At 40.8% G+C, this 17,512-nt stretch overlaps 1 protein-coding gene across 1 annotated transcript in view; it reads left to right on the top strand.

Annotated features, from left to right (window-relative positions):
- The first annotated feature begins 4,950 nt into the window (after positions 1-4,950).
- Positions 4,951-17,512, top strand: part of LOC122429464 (spermatogenesis-associated protein 31A3-like) — a 30,631-nt gene continuing 18,069 nt past the window's right edge. Inside the window, exon 1 of the mRNA XM_043449792.1 lies at positions 4,951-4,971. The gene's annotated coding sequence lies outside the window, so the exon portion shown is untranslated. The remainder of the gene's footprint in view (positions 4,972-17,512) is intronic.

A 17,512-nucleotide genomic window follows, 5' to 3' on the forward strand; every position in this document is an offset into this window, starting at 1 on the left:
TCTCACATTTGAATTAGTTGCCTGGGGACCTTGTGGGAAGTGCACTTGCTGAGCAGGAGGTCTGAGATTCTGTGTTTCTAGCAAGCTCTCTGAGTAGCAAGGGTATAGCCTTGTATTTAGAGACATCTGGAAGAAGAGCATTGGATAGTGCAGGACATAACAGAATCAAGAAAAAGCATTATTTTGTTTTTCTTTCCGAGCGTGTTTATAGCCAGAGGGAAGCAAGGAGTTGAAGTAGCAATTACAGGTGTAAGATACCATTGTTAAGCAAAGGGAAAAAGAAGTGGTGGAGATGATCCATAGAAAGACTGTAAAGGGGGAAGAATTAAGACCACAGATCCAGAGATTACCCTTTGGAAAAGAGAGATTCTAGTGAAAGGAGGAAAGGAAGAAAGTAAGTCCTTAGGGAGGTGAGTTTGGAGTTGATGAGGACACTTGAGAGAATTCCTTCTAGATGGCTTCAGTGTATTTACATTGAAAAGAGATAAAATCGTTGTTGCTCCAGAGAATACTGGGGGTTGGGGAGAAGGGTGGTGGTGCTAGAAGTAGGGGAAACCCCAGCCACTCTAAGTAACTCTCAGGCATCAAAGGTATATGTTGTATTGATATGTGTTATTTGAAGTAGATTAATTTGAATATGGAAGGCATTGACTTTCTTTTTCTTTTATTTAAGATAACTGAGTTTTTGGCAGTTGTTTCACAGAAATCCTTTGAAGCATTAGCATGATGTAGCAAACCAAACTAAGTTTTCAAACAAAACAGATGAATAGGGTTCATTCCCTAAGTGCTAGAGTTGTCATTTTCAATAAACACTCCACTGATTTTGAAACATGCAAGATTTTTAATATCTAATAATTTTGTGGCAATTAAATTATTCATATAGTTCTTATGGAATACAGAATAGGGAACAGATTGAGTGAATCAATGTAAGTCATACTAGAAAAGTAAAAAGTAGAAAAAATGAGACACACTAGTTAGCATCTCTTCATGAATGGCAGTGCCGTGTAAGATACAATAAGCAGTGAAGGAGTAGTGAGTTTGAGGGGAGAGGAAGATGTGGAAGTGATTCTCTGACATAAGAGTTTGTAGGAGGTAGTCAGAGTTGTATTCTTACTCACATTCTAATAAATGGAGACTTTGTTTTCAGATTTTTCAGATTGGGATTCTACTAGTTTGAGCCTCAGTAATGAGACTTGTCGAAGAGCCAGGCATTTGCAAGTTGATGATCAGTGTCTGTTGATTTCACAACCAATGACCAAAAATCAGTCAGCATCCACAAAATTGGAACAGATGACCTTGTTAGGTAGTTAGAAAAGGAAAAAAGAGTCCAGAACGGCGGTGGCTGAAAGACAAGGAAGGGTAGAGCCCACAAAGATAGAACAAAACAAGGTCCGAGGACCAGAGTGAGGACCTCAGGTAGAACAAACAGTACTCCTGGCTAGCCCAATTTACATGGGGAAGCCCATGGGGAGGAAAAAAACATCTAAAAAGAGGAACCAAAGGGCCGGGGGTGTCTCCCCCATGCGTGTGCGCTCTGACTCTCTGTCTCTCTCTCACCCTCTCTTCTCTTTGCGTCTTTTGCGTCGGCATGCCCTCACACCTCCAGGATGTATTTTCCAAATAAAACTGAGCTGTAACATGGAGCTGTAACACATTCAGAGAGCGGTGACGCACCGAGAGGTTTAACGTCTGTTGCTTCAAATTTTTGCTGTGACAAGACAGAACCGAGGAAATTACACACTCCCTTGACAACCTTAATAGATAAAGAAAAGGTGAATATTGGAGTGATGTTTCTGGTAGGGAATCACATGCTCCATCAGCTGTGCAAGTCTCAGGTGCCAGAACACAGAGAAAGCAAACAAGGCAGTGAGGAAGCCCAGAGCACTCAGCCCTGGGCCACCTGGGCACCGACATTTCCAAAATTAGATGTTGTGGCAAAACCTACTGTGTGCTGACTGCTTTTATGAAACCTGCAGCCAAACAGTATTTCTTAGAAAGGTGTTTGCATACTTCCTCTGACCATAGTAAGAGAATCCATGACAAAGAGAGTTAGGAGAAAGTAAATTCATTTAGTCTATCATGTAGCATACCTGAGAGTGGGTAGCAGGATTATATTTAGAATTTTGCATCTAGTTGGGAGACCTAGGTAGACATCTAGAGATTGCCTTCTCAAAATGTGGCTTCGTAGCCATATTTTTGCATAGCTTTGAATTCATAAGTATTAGCTATAAATTATATTCAGTATGGCTGCAGGAGCACCTCTGAAGCCAAATGCTAAAATATTTCTTGTGTTTTCTATGACATTATATATTTTAGACTTGGCTTTCCCAGTGATAATGGGAGGCATGGGAAATTGCTCCATAGTACCTCCTCAGGTGTACCTATCTAATATATCAACTTGTTTTATTATTTGTAATGAATTAATAGTTCAGAAGGAATGTTGGTTTTAAGGAGTGCTGTATCTTTTAAAAGCAGTGTATAGAAAAGCAATTCTTATTCTACTGGGATGCCCAGTCTATTGAGTAACCACATCTAATACATGTTGTCCATGAATACCAATTAATTTAATGCCTTCAATCGGTCATACAATCAGGGCTATAGTAAGAAATCATACACTGTTTCAGTTACCTTTTCCACAATCTCAGTGTAGGTGGCTCAGATGGTAAAGTACCTGCCTGCCAGTGCAGAAGATGTGAGTTTGATCCCTCAGTGGGGAAGATGCCCTGGAGAAGGAAATGGCAACCTGGTCCAGTATGCGAACCTGGAGAACCCCATGGACAGAGGAGCCTGGCGGGCTGCAGTCCGTGGGGTCACAGAGTCAGACAGGACTGAGCGACTAAGCACAGATTATCGCTAGAACAAGATCTTCTCCACCTTGAGGCCAAGACTGTTTCAAATTCATCTTTGATGTTCTAGTTCCTAGCAGAGTTTCACATGCATCCTGACTAGTCAAGAATGATTTACTCAAAAGAATTAAATCTTCAGAAATAATTTCTTCTTCTGAATTTACTGTAAAATATAATCCTATGTTTATTGCTATATTTAATGTTTTTCTTATGTTTGTTTATGCACTGGTCTTATCTCTCCAACTAGAAGATAAAGTCTTAGTTTGTAAGATGTAATCTTTTTTATCCTCAAAGACCCGGAATAAATCATTTCACACAGCAATAAACTCAAACAAAATTTTAAAGGAAAAAAAAAAAAAAGAAATCATACACTGTTTCTTTTTTCACTCCTATTGGTTTTTCTTTTCTTTCCTCACCTATAGAACTTCCCTTTGCGTTTACAAGATTCTCAGTTATCTCCTAGAATAGTGACTACAAGCTATCAACTCAAAGTGTTTGTGTGTGTGTGTGTGTGCTTACATCTCTACAAGTGACTTGTTTCCTCTTATTTCTCAGTGAGCTTAGTAGGTCCAAGAAGCACAAATTCAAATAAATCACCTATCTGAATCCTTTCGACACTGGAAGAAGTGACATAGGAAAACCACGAAATAAATAGAAGCAACTTCAGACAGTTCATGCAGATTCTCAGTCTCTTCTCAGTCGCTATCTTTTATAGAGTAACCAGCAATGTCTACTCCTTTAGGGTCCCAGGATTTGTACATGTATTGATTTCATATAGATTTATTCTGTACTTGACCTAGAACATTTTATATCCTAAATATTTCTGGAACCATTCCCCAGTATAGGCCTGCATCACCTTTTTTTTTCTTTATTAATGCCTTCAGATTCTTCTGCCTCCATTTATTTGTATGCCCGTCAGATTCATCCCCTGTAGTGTTTACAGTCACCTGTCTTAAAAGCACATGTGACCATAAACCACTCCTCAAATCGCATTAATATGTAGACATCTTACAGCGACGTGTGATGCTTTCATAGTCTGACTTGCACCTGACTCTCCATCTCTCGCCCTTTCTGTCCTTTGCTCTGGAATCCTGAGCTGCTGCTGACGCCCCCTCACCCGTCCCTGCGCTCTGGACAAATGTTCAGCCTCTCCTGTGCGCTTCTGTCGCCGTCTTGCTGCAGCCTTCTGTGCGCTCCCTCTCCTGCCCGCTGTTCCCGTGAACTGCCAAAGTCTGCGCTCAGGCAGTCTCTCTCGAAAAGCCATCCCTGACCCCCTTTGTCTACATTTCTCTTTAAACTCCAGTGTCTAGTACTGAGCAGGAACCCCCCCCAAATAATTATTGAATAAAAGAACTGAAGACTTATGTATACCAGGGTGATGTTTAAGAGCTTGTCCTCTGCAGTCTAAGAGCCAAGAGGGTAGACATGTGAAGAAATAACTTACATTCAGGTGATGAAGATACACTTGAAAACTCTATAAAGTCCTAAGGAACTTTAGGAAAGAGATACCTGTTTATCTGGGGAATAAACAGCTATAATCAAGGAGAACTTTACAAAGCAGGCTGAGCCTTAAAAGGTGAAAAATAATTTGTTGGGAAAGAATCATTTCAATTTAAGGAATTCAAAAAAGGAAAAAAAAGTAACAGGAATTTTGTAAACCATGAATAATGTTGCAGTTGAAGCTTGTCATGTTGTTATAAATGTCCTGCTATGAAGTAGAGATGAGAAGATACTGTGGCTTTATGTGTCTGTCCAGTATTTTGAAATTTTGTTTGGTTTCTGATTGTTTTGTTCACTGATGTTTGGATGAATTTATGAATGAATCTTTGAGATGTTTGTGTGCCTGTAACCTGATGAATTCTGGTGTCTCCCAAAAGGTTTCTTGAAGTTTTAGATCATTGGAAGTATTTCTTAAAGAAGTAAATATTCAGCTGAAGATTAAGATTGGTATAAGCTGTCATTTGATGGAATGTTTTAAATCTATGTTTTAAATATTCTGTCTTTTATCTAAATATTCTAGGTAATTTTAACAAAACGTACAGATTTGTCAGCAGAACTAGACTTAGAAATGACATGAGAGGAAGAACAAGAAAAAGCTGATGGAGATGAAAATAACCATTCACAGGTATGTGAAAGTGTAAATTTAAATTTCTGGTTTAATACTATTTTCTATTCTTTAACAACATGATACAGTTTGCAACCAAGTTCATAACAAAGAAAATTACCTTTCAAAAGTAGACTTTTAGAATCAACAGGTGATCACTTAAGTTTTTATAGCACTTCAATGAGAAAACTTAAAATATTGTTAGAGTCTACTGTAATTTATAGCTTGTCTTTGGAATTGAGGCAAATAAACTCTCCTGACTACTGTTTACTTCTTCCATTTTTATAATTTCTTTACATGGGAAAGAAGGTGAGATTCAAATACCGAATCATAGGATTAAAGAGTTGAATTTATGAACAATAGGACAATGATGGTCCCTGACCTAGATATGTGTAGAGAGAAATCATTGCCAGTGGTCAAGGTTTTCTGTTGAAATTGCCAGTCACTGATGCCAAGACTGAAGATTCATTCTGTCTGATATCTCAGCATAGTTGACTTCAGTTCAGTTCAGTTCAGTTCAGTTGCTCAGTCATGTCCAACTCTTTGTGACCCTGTGGACTGCAGCATACCAGGCCTCCCCATCCATCACCAATTCTCGGAGTTTACCCAAACTCCTGTTCATTGAGTCAGTGATGCCGTCCAACCATCTCATCCTCTGTCGCCCCTTCTTCTCCCGCCTTCAGTCTTTCCCAGCATCAGGGTCTTTTCAAATGAGTCAGCTCTTCGCAACAGGTGGCTGAAGTATTAGTTTCTGCTTCAACATCAGTCCTTCCAATGAACACTCAGGACTGACCTCCTTTAGGATGGACTTAGGGATGAGCATTCAGCAACAGAGTGGATCATAGAATCAGCCCAACTGCCTATTAAAAGTATTGAACCTTCCAGATTGGACCTTTGTTGTTAGGGTACAAATAATAACTTTATAGTTTATTTCATTTCCAGGTGGGAAATCCGTAAATATTATTAAAAATGCTTTATCCACTTTCATCGGTGGCTGTTAGGATTTAATATAACTGAATGTAGGGGCTTCCCAGGTAGCTCAGCTGGTAAAGAATCCACCTGCAATGCAGGAGACCCCAGTTCAATTCCTGGGTCAGGAAATTCCCCCGGTGAAAAGGCTAGGATACACACTCCAGTATTGTTGGGAGATCTAGGTTCAATCCCTGGGTTGGAAAGATCTCCTGGAGGAGGTTGTGGCAACCCACTCCATGTTCTTGGCTGGAGAGTCCCCATGGACAGAGGATCCGTGCAGGCTACAGTCCTAGGGGATGCAAAGAGTCAGACAGGACTGAGTACACACAAAACTGAATTTAAGCAGGTAATATGTATTGATGTATAACATTATCATTATATATAATTTGCATTAATTTAGGAATTGGTTTCTCTTTCTGATTGGTGTTAATAGATTTTGGATCATCATAATATAAAGTTTGTCTGTTCTTCAGATATTAGTCCTTTTAAAAAAAAAAAAAAAGCTTTCAAATGTGCTGTAGGGACTCCCTGTTTAAGATATAGTGAGAGGAAATATTTTTAAGGGAAGCCAGCATTTATAACATTAAAAATCATCTCCTAATTCATTTTTGGTAGATTTAATATGCATGAATTAACTCAAACAAACAGGGACAAAATTGGGTTTTGAGTTCAGGTGTTTCTCCTATTTTCGGGTAAGGCAAGTTACTTTTCACCTAACCGCAAAAGGGTAAGGTGAGGACGAGGGCCTCTGGCCAGAAGTCGTCTCAGGGCCTCGTCCCCTTGGCAGCTGAACTGTAGCAAATACACGTAAACAGCTGCACAGGCGCTATTTCCTGGGACAGGCAGTGGAGAACTGGATGGTAACTGAAGGGGAATAGGGAGTTCATGGGAGTTTCCTATTTTATATTCAGAGGGGAGCTTTTAGTGTGTATATGCTGCTAGAAATGAGCCAGCGGAGGACGTGTTTATTGAGTTGAATCTTGTTTCCATTTCCAGTGTTAGAAAGCTTATTGATTGTATGACATTATCTTTAAGCTATTAACAGTAAACTAATTGTACACAGTACTTCTGTTCATATATAGTTTTGTGGTAAGGGCTTGTTCATTGGTTCTGAAGTGTAATATTCTTATGTAATTGAATATGCAGATGATTGCTTCAATTAATTCTATCATACATAGATTTTTTAAAATTATAGAATCATGAATATACAAACCCTTAGGCTATACTGAATAGGATTTAATCATTCCTTGGTGATTCTGGATGATCGTATCATCGTGAGTAGCTACGGTTTTGTAAGGTACTCTGAAACATCACATCATATTAACTTCATTTTGTTTATAGATTCCTGGGAAAAGGGGAAATTTTTGTTTATATTCAGTAGAAAAAGCTATTGACAATCTTTCATTAATTATTATTTTTGGATAATAAAGTTCTAAATTACTAAAACCATGCTTCCCATACTAAGAGTGTCGTTAACACATCTTGTGTGCTCAATAAGTGCATGTCAGATGCATGAAGAAAGATCAGAATGGTTCCATGAATGCCTATTGATGAATTTCTTTACAAAAAGCAAGTCTTTATTGCAAGTAGATTTCCAATATTGCCTACATGGAAAGATGTTTGATTTTTTTAGAAATATGCTAAGATTCAGAAATCATTAATTATTTATAGCTATTGGTAGGCATGGAATAATAATATAGATTCATTTGCTATGATATTACTTAGAAAGACTTCTTTAAATCTGACTTTCTCAGCATGCTTTGGAGCCGCAGTGTTGAGGCCAGACTTCCTGGGTTTGAACTCTGGGTCTGTTGGTGACCTGCCGTGGGCTTGGACACGGTCCTCAGTCTCTCTGTACCCCATCTTTCCCCGTGTAGAGGACCTCATGCATTACCTGTCTTCGAGAATCACTGTGAGGATCAAAAGTGCGTTCACATATGGCAAGTGCTGATCATAATGCATAGCGGTTGCATAGGAAGTCCTCAGAAGGCTAATATCATGGTTATTGTGGTTTTCTTAAAAATGGGTTTCTTTCTTATAAGGAATTAAGGAAAACTCCAAGATAGGTTTCACTGCCATAAAAGGTAGTTCTTATTGAAAATGACAACTGCCATAAACCCTGGTATACTGCTTCCTATCAAATAACACAACTAATGTTATATTTTTCCTTTTCCTTTGATCTAAATTCAATGCTTTATTAGTATTCATATATTTTCTTTGTGCATTAATGCCACTCTTATTCATTGTTTAATCTTTTAGTAAAAAATTACTTCCCAGTGCAAAGGTTTTATGTAAAAAGCCAAAGTTTAGATATTGTTTGTATTTTGAAATATTTAATATTAGCCTGAAAAGAATCATTTGTTATTTTAGGGCTGCAAAGAAAACATCTAATGAAAAGAATAAGGTATAATTAAAAAGTTAATTATAAAAAATATCATCCTAGTAAAATATATTTTGTAAAAGGAATAGTGTCAAAACAGAAAATCTTCATATGTTGTAGAGACATACACTTTGAGAACTTAATTTAGAAACACTATTGATCAAATTATCATTTTGATAAAAATCTGTCCTTTTAAGAAGTGTCTGTTTTTCATTTAATGACGAGCTATTTATCACCTTTGTACAGTTAGTATATTTCATAAATATTTTAAGGACATTGTGAAAGAGTATTGTTTATATGTAGGTCAAAGCACAGATTAATGACGTGAGCTACCTGAATGACTGAACTCAGTCATCTGAAAGTGCTTCCCAGGATGGTGATGTCTTCACTCTGAGATTTCCACATTGCAAGTAGAACCGCTTGGCTTGAGGTATAAAGGTAGGACCGTGGTGTAAATATCAGTACAAAGCCTGTTTGTGTATAGTATAGTAATACATGCTCACCTTGTCTAGGACTGCTCTAGAGCTATGGATATTACAGTGCTGTGCATCTTATAGATATGTTTTGTATTAAAAGTGAAAGTGAGTGTGTACGCTGAGCCTATGATCATTCTTACTGTACCTGAATTTATAATTTTATATATATACATATATATGTCATTATTTCATTTCTCTTTCTCTTCTACTAGACTGCAAGCTGAACAAGAGCCAGGAGAATAATGTCTTCCACTTGATAGACACTCAATATTTGTTCAGTGTATGGAGGAGTAGACATGAAAGACACAGTCCTTTATACTCAAAAATTACTCACATCAGTGTGTTTCTTGTTTCTTTGTGTTTTCTTCTTGTTGCAGATTGTGTTAGCTTGTTGAAAATTCGGGATGCAATTGTTTCATGTGAAAGATAAATAGAACTTTAAAAAAGCCACTGTGAACTACTTAGAGGAGAAATTTAAAAACTGGAAAATAAGGTCCATGAGCTACAGAAAGAACTGTCGGAGAGCAAAGAAGTGAATCACAGTTAGGGCATCAGAAAGTGGAGTGGCAACGAGAGCTTGGCAGCTTGAGATACTGCACATCCTAGTTTTAAAGCAATATATGAACTGTTATTTACTTCAATACTGCAGAGACGTAGCTGTGTTATAATTTTTAACTTACCCTCTGGGATTTTACAGCAGAGAATACGTCGTTAGTATTCTGGAGTGTGAAATTCATGGAAATAATATAAGTTCTTAACAGTGAATGCTTCTAATGACTTAATGTATATTTTTCCAAATCATCATTTTCATGATCATATAGGAGTCCACCATAACAGAAACCTCATTCACAATTCAACAGATTGACTTTCGATTCTTTTTCACTTTTCTGTATTATGTTTAATCTTACAAGGAACATCTTTTCTACAGATTCATTTCTACATTTCTAATTATTTTGAATTCATTTTCTTTAATAATAGTGTATTATTTGGTTAAAGTATGAGAACGTTTAGAAACGGTCTTTGATCCATATTTCTAAACTATTCTTTAGAAAGTTTAGATTACTTTTCCTTTCCACCCACAGAAGTATGAAGTAGCCATTTTTCTCAAGACAGAAAAAAATATTTATGCTGTTTTCTTCTTAATCCTCTGCATGAAAACAGTGATCATTATTAAGTGTTCTTCACTGTATTTCCCATCATTTTACTATTTTAAACATTGTGAAGAGGGAATGAAAGTTACTGCAGCAGTGAATAGTCTCATGTTTTTTTTAAGAAGAGCTCTATAAATTTTGCAGATTGACCTTAAAGCAAGAAGAAGAGAATAGAAGAAATGCTGGCATGTTATATGAAAAAATTAGGGAGCAGTTAAGAAGAAAGGAAGACCAATATAGTAAAGAAGCTGAAATGAAACAGCAACTTGAACTCACTCTCAGAGCACTAGATGGAACTGAAGACTGAGAAAGGATCTGAATCAGGTAGAGTAATCGTTGCTGAAAATTTCAAATTTCTCACACCATTTCATCAACATTATTTATAATATCCCATTTATTTAATATGTATTATTTAGATTTCAAACAAGGTGTTATCCCAACCTAGGTATGAACTGTGACATTCGTAGTTTAAGTGATTAGTTTCTTACTATTCTTGGCTTCTAATAGATGCTCTGTATGTGTTTTCTGAGTGGAGGACTGGATATAACTTGAGGTTAATTATTAACATAATGATTGGCACTTTTGATACATTAGACAAAATAATCTTCTTAATTCCAATCCATGTATTAATTTGGGGTTTTTAAATGTTAAAATACAGTCTAACTTGGCTTGAGACTGTGAAGGAACTAGTTAAATGCTTTTTAAAGAAATTTCCTTTCACAATAATATATCTGCATGCTTTTGCTCTGTGATAAATTTAGCAGACATTTAAATTAAGATCCAAGTTAATCACGTGAGATAAAGATTCTTGTGCTTGAAAAGGCTACTTCCTCTAAACAGTTTTATATATTTTATATTCTGCTTCTAAGCTTTTAACTGTTTTTTTTCCTTTTAATGATATGGGCCCAAAAACTTCATATAGTGTCTCTCCAGGTTATGGAAGTGTACCATGACGCTCAGAAGCAGCTTTCTGGAGAACGGAATGCCAGAAGCTTACAGGAGGGAATCCTGGCCAATCACCTTGCCAAAGAAAAGCAGAAAGAAATGGCTGATAAGGAAATGAACTCTTAGGTATTTTCTGTATTCATTTATGTGTGTGTATGTATCTGTGTATGTATGTTGTTTATAAACAAAGAGTATGTACCATAGAAAATGTAGAGGCTTGTGAAAGCCTATACATCTATATTTTGAGGAGGGATGATATTTTTCATGTGTCGGATAAAGTAATATTTGTAATTCAGATCCATTTGTCTACAGCAGTCAGGTAGGGACATGCGATGACCTCTTCCAAGGAGAGACCTTTAATATTTTCCATAGGAATTGATCTCAAAATTATTGCAACTGTATCGGAGGAGCCGGCACCCTCCTCTGATTGCGCTTTAGGCCAGGAAGACGGCGTGTGCTCCGCCATCGCGTGCGCTGCACAGCCGAGTCCCTCTGCTCTGGGGGGAGCGTGTGCGCCGCTCCATGCCCGTCCTCACCTTCCGTGTCTCAGTCAGAGTCCGCTCCTGGCTCCACTCTCATTTCTGTAACCAGCGCCCTGTCAACGGCCTTTGCACGTCATTTACAGTTTTCCAGTTTGTGAAAACTGCAAGATCAGTTGTAAAAACATTTTTGAACACTTTAAAAAGTAACTTCTTCAAAATAAACTTATAAAAGTTCTGCCTACCCCATCCCCCCAAAAAAACCATACCTCTTGCTACTAACAATAGATACTCTTAATTTTTCGTATTGATTTCACTTCCTTGATAAATCATTAGGGTCGGTTATCACTTCCACTGGTGGTAAGCAGGAAAAGTACAGGCAGTTCAGAGACCATATTTTGGATGTCATTCTTGTGAGCTTTGCTCTATGTAGGGTCCTATTTTAGTACAAGGAACTTTTGAAAACAGTGATAGATATGACATCATATGTATTTAGTGATAATTAATAAGTGCTTTTCATTGTCTTTCACCCTATCTTACTATCTTAGACATTACAAAAAGGTATTGAAAGTTATGGAAGCAGCAAATAATCTCATGGTTGTCTAAGGAGAGCTCTCCAAGTTTTACCTATCACCATCTGTGTATGCACTGTGAGTGAAGTAAGAGGCTTATTCTGTGTTGATGTGTTTGCACCAGAGAAGTGGCCGTGGTCTGATGTACGAGGACAGGTGGAGTTGGAAGACCTGCTGCTTATTATATTTCTAGCTTCTTCCTTCCCAGAGTCATTATAGCTGATGAGCTAACTGATATTTTTGTAGAAGTGCTTACTGCAGCTCTCAATAGGTTTAATTCTTGTAATTGACTATTAAGATGTTAGAACAGTAACATATTCTCAAGCAAAAAACTTTTTACAAAATGAAATCTGTTTAAATATGTATAGAGCTAAGGCTCTTATTGTAGGGCAGCTGTACAGGTTAGGGATCAGATGTATAGTTTTTAAAGCTAGCAAGTGGTGGTGTGTACTGGAGGTATTTGTCATATTTGTTGGGATAGTTTTATTTCTATTCATGTCAATTTGAATTAATTTGGGAAACATTTCAGCATTGAATCATTTATTTTTATAGCCTCTCAACTGTTTCAAGGCATCTACTTCTAATACAATCATAATTTGGAACTCAAGTGGTGAGCTTTACCCAAATTCTTCTTGATTTAATCTTCCATCTGCTATTTATGATTTACTTAGAACATTTTTGCAAACGATTTGTTGATAGTTCTCATTTTAAGGGTCAGTTACTATCGTTTAGGTACACGCTTGTCCACTAAAACTGAAGGATGGCAGGATTCATGAGCAGCAGGAATGGAGGGAGTCAGGGACAGGGTTGTAGCGGCTGCATTCCGAAGGCAGCTGTAGGCCAGGTTTTTGAGGCTCCTTGAAGGCATGGGAGCAACCTCATTTTTTAAATTTGATGTTTCTTTTATATTGGAATATAGTTGATTTCCAATTTTGTGTTAGTTTCCTCTGCAGGGGAGAGCTAGTGAGCCTAGTCTGTCTGGAACATTCCTGAATCCTTCGGGGATACACTCTGTGTGTCAAGCTGAATACCAGACCTAGGGGGCAAAATTTGCATTTTTCTCTCAGGGAGCCCTAACGTGGTGTGGCCTAGCAACTGCTTGAAAATCCATCAAATTGCTGTTTCCTTCCTTCTGACAGAGCTAGCTTTGCTTCCCCCTTTGGGATTTCTGAAGCAAGGGGGCAGCACGAAACACCTCGCCTGTGATCCATTTGAGGTGCAAGGTCACCTTGACCAGGTGACCACAGTATGGAACCTGGCCCTCTCAGACACGCTCCCACAGCCTGCTTCCTCGTGGGCAGTACTGCTATGACCTAGGAATGTGTTTGCAAGGCTCGAAAAGTGCAGGGAGACACGCAGCCCTGACTTTGCAATTTAGGCCCTTGGATCAGGCCTGGAGGTCTGACGTCTGAGAAGTGAAACACTTGCTGCAAGATAGAGGCCTGGAAACTCTCTCTGGGGCTGCCTTTCCTGGCTCCAAGGAAGACAGCTTCCCCAGCCGCCTGTGGGCTGAGAGTCACACAAGGCTGGAAAGCGCTTGCTTGGAGGTCATTTGTCAGTGGCAGTGGCCCCTGAGCCCCGGTGCCTAGGGAGGGGTCCCACACTCAAAGGGAAAGTCAAAGCGACGTCCAAACGTCTGTTCCATCATGTTTCCTCTGCAGGAGAGATCTAGTGAGCCTAGGTCTTTCTGGAACATTCTTGAATCCTATGGGGACACACTCTGTCAAGCTGGATCCCGGTCCTAGGGGGCAAAATTCACATTTTTCTCTTGGGGAGCCCTAATGAAGTGCGGCCTAGTAAATGCTTGAAAATCCATCCAATTGCTCTTTTCTTCCTTCTGACAGAGCTAGCTTTGCTCTCCCCTTTTGGATTTCTGAAGCAACGGGGTGGCCCGCAACTCCTCGCCTGGAGCAAGGTAACCTTGAGGAGGTGACCACAGGATGGAACCCAGCCCTCTCAGACTCACTCCTGCAGCCTGCATCTTCATGGGCAGTACTGCTATGACCTAGGAATGTGTTTACAAGGTTCGGAAAATTCAGGGGGACACATGGCCCTGACCCTGGAATTTAGGGCCTTGAAGCAGGCCTAGAGGTCTGATGTCTGAGACATGAAACAGTTGCTGTAAGATAGAGGCCTGAAAACACACTCTCTCTGGATGCCTTTTCTTCCTCAAAAGAAGATAGCTTTCCCAGCCTCCTGCGTGCTGACAGTCACACGCTGCTTGTAAGCATTGCTTGGAGGTCATTTCTGAGTGGCAATGGCCCCTGAGGCCCTACACCTAGGGAGGGGACCCACACTCACAGGGAAAGTGAAAGCAACATCTAAAGGTCTGTTCCATCATGTTTCCCCTGCAGGAGAGATTTAATGAGTCTAGGATTGTCTGGAGCATTCTTGGATCCTACAGGGACACAGCCTGTGTGTCAAGCTGGATACCGGCCCTAGGGGGCAAAATTCACATTTTTCCCTCGGGGAGCCCTAACGTGGTATGGCCTAGCAACTGCTTGAAAATTCATCCAATTGCTGTTTTCTTCCTTCTGACAGAGATAGTTTGCTCCCCACTTTGGGATTTCTGAGGCAAGGGGGCAGCCCCCAACTCCTCCCCGGGGGCCCATTTGAGGTGCAGGGTGCCCTCGACCAGGTGACCACAGTATGGGACCTGACCCTCTCAGACACACACCCGGAGCCTGCTTCTTCATGGGCAGGACCACTCTGAACTAGGAATGTGTTTGCAAGGCTCAGAAAGTGCAGGGAGCCTGACTCCATAATTTAGGCCCTTGGAGCGGGCCTGGAGGTCTGATGTCTCAGAAGTGAAATACTTGCTGCAAGGTAGAGGCCTGAAAGCACACTCTCTGTGGATGCCTTTCCTTTTTTGAAGGAAGATGGCTTTCCCAGCCTCCTGCCTGCTGAGGGTCACACACTGCTTGAAAGTACTCGGTTGGAGGTCATTTTTCAGTGGCAATGGGCCCTGAGGCCCTGGCCATTGGGAGGGGTCCCACACTCACAGGGAAAGTCAAACCAACATCCAAATGTCTCTTTCATCACATTTCCTCTACAAGAGAGATCTAGTGAGCCTAGTTTGTCTGGACCATTCTTGGATCCTGTGTGGACACACCCTGTTTCAACCTGTATATTCCAGGTCTAGGGGACAAAATTCATATTTTGCTCTCAGGGAGCCCTAACATGGTGTGGCCTAGCAACTTCTTGATAATCCATCTGATTGCTGTTTTCTTCCTTATGACAGAGCTAGCTTTGCTCCCCTTGGGGATTTCTGAAGCAAGGGGTGGCCCCCAACTCCTCTCCTGGAGCCCTTTTGAGGTGCAAGGTGACCTTGATGAGGTGACCACAGTATGGCACCCAGCATTTTCAACACACTCCCACACATTGCTTTCTCATGGCCTGTACCGCTATGACCTAGGAATGTATTTGCAAGCCTTGGTAAGGCAGGGTGACACACGGGCCTGACTCTGTCATATAGGCCCTCGAAGCAGGCCTGGAGGTCTGCTGTCTGAGAAGCGATACAGTTGGTGCAAGATAGAGGCCTGAAAACACACTCACTGTGGATGTCTTTCCTTCCTCCAAGGGAGATGGCTTTCCCATCCTCCTGCGTGTTGAGAGCCACACACTGCTTGAAGGCACTTGCTTGGAGGTCGTTTTTCAGTGGAAAGTTCCCCTGAGGCCCTGCCCATTCAGAGGTGTCCCGCACTCACAGGGAAAGTTCCAGCAACATCCAAAGTCTCTTCCATCACATCTGCTCTGTAGGAGAGATCTAGTGAGCCCAGTTCTGTCTGAAAAGTTCTTGGAACCTGTGGGGACACACCAAGCGTGTCAGCCTGGATAGAGGCCAAGGAGGCAAAATTTACATCTTTCTCTCAGGGGCCTCTAAATTGGTGTGGCTTAGCAACTGCATGAAAACCCATCCAAATGCTGTTCTCATACTTGTGACAGAGCTAACTTTACTCTTCTCCACCCCTTGGAATTTCTGAAGCAAGCAGGTAGCTCACAATTCCTTGCCACTGGCCAATTAGCAGTGGAATGTCACCTTGATGAGGTGACCACAGCATGGCACCCAACACTCTCAGAAACACTCCCGCGAGAGTATCCTCAGGAACCATAGCGGAATGAACTAGGAATTTGTTTTCAAGAGTAGAAAAGTGCAGGGAGACACATGGCCTTGACTCTGGAATTTAGGCACTCAGAGCAGCAACTGAGGAGTCACATCTTAGAAGCAAAATGGTTCATGCAAGATAGAGGCCTGGAAACACACTCTCTGTGAATGCCTTTCCTTCCTTGAAAGAAGAAAGCTGTCCCAGGATCCTGCATGCTGAGAATCACACACTGCTTGAAGGTCATTTTTCAGTGGCAAGTCCCCTGATGCCTTGAATGTTGGGAGGGTTCGCATATTCACAGGGAAAATCGAAACAACATCCATAGGTCTGTTCCATCACGTCTTTTTCTGTAGGAGAGATCTAGTGAGCCTAGGTCTTTCTGGAACATTCTTGGATCCTGCAGGGAAACACCTTGTCGTTCAAACTGGATACAGAGCCTAGGAGCCAAAATTCACATTTTTCTCTTGGGGGACCCTAAAGAGGTACAGCCTAGCAACTTCTTGTAAATCCATGCAATTGCTGTTTTCTTACTTCTGACAGAGCTAGCTTTGCTCCACCCACCCTTTGGGATGTATGACACAAGTGGGCAGCTCACAACGCCTCGCCTTGGGCCAATTTGCAGTGACATGTTACCTCCATGGAGTAAACACAGTATGGCACCCAGCACTCTGAGACACAGCCGCACAGACTGCATCCTCATTGTCAGTACCGGTATGAACCAGGAATGTGTTTGCAAGGCTCAGAAAGTGCAGGGAGACACACTGCCTTGACCTGGGATTTAGGACCTTGGAGGAGGCCTGGATGTCTCACGTCTTAGAAGCAAAATCCTCCTTTGGGAGGGATCCCACACACACAGGGAAAGTCAAAGCAACGTGTATATGTCTGTTCCATCACGTGTTCTCTGTAGGAGAGATCCAGTAAACCTAAGTATGTCTGGAACATTCTTGGATCCTGCGGGGACACAACCTGTGTGTCAACCTGGATACCGGGCCTGGGGGCAAAATTCATAGAATGCTCTCAGGGAGCCATAAACATGTGTGGCTGGGCAACTTCTTGAATATACTTCCAATTGCTGTTTTCTTAGTCCGGAAAAAGCTACATTTGCTCTACCTTTTGGGATTTCTGAAGCGAGCAGGCAGCTCTGAACTCCTTGCCTCAAGTCTATTTGCTGTGTAATGTCACTTCAATGAGTTGACCCCAGTACGGCACCCAGCACTCTCAGACACACTCCTGCAACCTGCTTCCTCATGGGCAGTATGACTATGACATAGGCATGTGTTTGTAAGCCTCATTAAGTGCAGGGTGACACATGGCCCTGATTATAATTTAGGTGCTAGGAGCAGGCCTGGATATCTCATGTCTTTGAAGCTAATGAGTTCCTGCAAGAGAGAGGCATGAAGACACACTTTCTGTGGATGCCTTTCCTTCCACGAAGGAAGATAGCTTTCCCAGCATTCTGGGTGCTGCGAGTCACACACTGC

The sequence above is a fragment of the Cervus canadensis genome, chromosome 28 (assembly GCF_019320065.1).
Source record: "Cervus canadensis isolate Bull #8, Minnesota chromosome 28, ASM1932006v1, whole genome shotgun sequence".
Taxonomy (NCBI): domain Eukaryota; kingdom Metazoa; phylum Chordata; class Mammalia; order Artiodactyla; family Cervidae; genus Cervus; species Cervus canadensis.